The sequence below is a fragment of the Chiloscyllium plagiosum genome, chromosome 21, assembly GCF_004010195.1.
Source record: "Chiloscyllium plagiosum isolate BGI_BamShark_2017 chromosome 21, ASM401019v2, whole genome shotgun sequence".
NCBI lineage: Eukaryota > Metazoa > Chordata > Chondrichthyes > Orectolobiformes > Hemiscylliidae > Chiloscyllium > Chiloscyllium plagiosum.
Genome location: NC_057730.1, coordinates 30479742 through 30481026, shown reverse-complemented (window position 1 = coordinate 30481026; position 1285 = coordinate 30479742).

The window sequence follows — 1285 nt, the reverse complement described above, 5'->3', positions numbered from 1 at the left end:
TCCCAACCCAACCTTGTCCCACCTACCAGCACCCGGCCCTTCCTGTTCATATACCCATCCAAATGCCTTTTAAATGTTGCAATTGTACCAACCTCCACCACTTCCTCTGGCATCTCATTCCATACACGTACCACCCTCTGAGTGAAAACGTTGCCTCTTAGGTGTCTTTAATGGTAGAGTTGACGATATGCTAGCCATGAGATTACAGTTATATTGGAATATAATCCTGGTGCTGCTGATGGCCAGCATAAAAGCCGAGTCTTGTTCAAAATGTATCCCATTTAACATGGTGATAGTGCCACACAACATGACAGAAGGTATTGTCAGTATGAAAGTGGGATTTTGTCTCCACAAAAAGACAGACATATTGGTGAGGATAAGGCCAAGCGTGATTTTCCCTTTTTTTGGTTTCTGCACCACCTGCTGCAGATCCAGGCTTACAGCAAAGTCTTTTAAGACCCAATAGGCTCAGTCAGTCATGGTGCTACTGAATCACTCTTAGCGATGGACATTGAAGTCCCCTACCCAGAACATATTCTGTGCCCTTGCCACCCTCAGTGCTTTCTCAAAGTCATATTCAATCTGGAGGAGTACTGATTCATCAGCTGGGTTTTCAGAATGTGCATGTTACATGGTAATCAGCAGGAGGTTTCCTTGACCATATTTGACTTGATACCATGTATTCCAGAGTCAATATTGAGTACTCCTAGGGCAGTTCCCTCCTGACTATACCACTATGTTGTCACTTCTGCTGGGTCTGTTCTCTGCTGGGACAGGGCATACCCACGGACTGTGAAGGTGTTGTCTAGAACATTGCTTATAAGGTATAATTTGAAACTCATCCTTAACTGTGAGGGTGCTGTTGCAGAGTCACTAGGGATGAATTTATCATTATTGTTTTTGATGCCCTAATTGATGCCAGATGGTCCGTTTTTCCAATTTAGCGATTGGTTCAACTAAATGGCTAGCTCAGCAATTTCAGAGGGCAGTTAAGAGCCAACCATATTGATGTGGCTCTGGAGTCACATGTAGGCCACACCATGTAATTACAACAGTTTTCTACACAAAGGACTTTAGTGAACCAGATGGGTTTTTATGACAATCAATCATGGTTTCATGGTCACCAGGAGACATTTAATGCTAATTTTGTATTGGAGTCAGATTCCACCATCCGTAATGGTGAAATTTGGATTCACATCCTCAGAGCATATTGTGGTGCATTCTACAGTGGTGTAACTTATAAACAGATATTGTCTGCATTCTTATGAGAATGTCCAGTCATTTA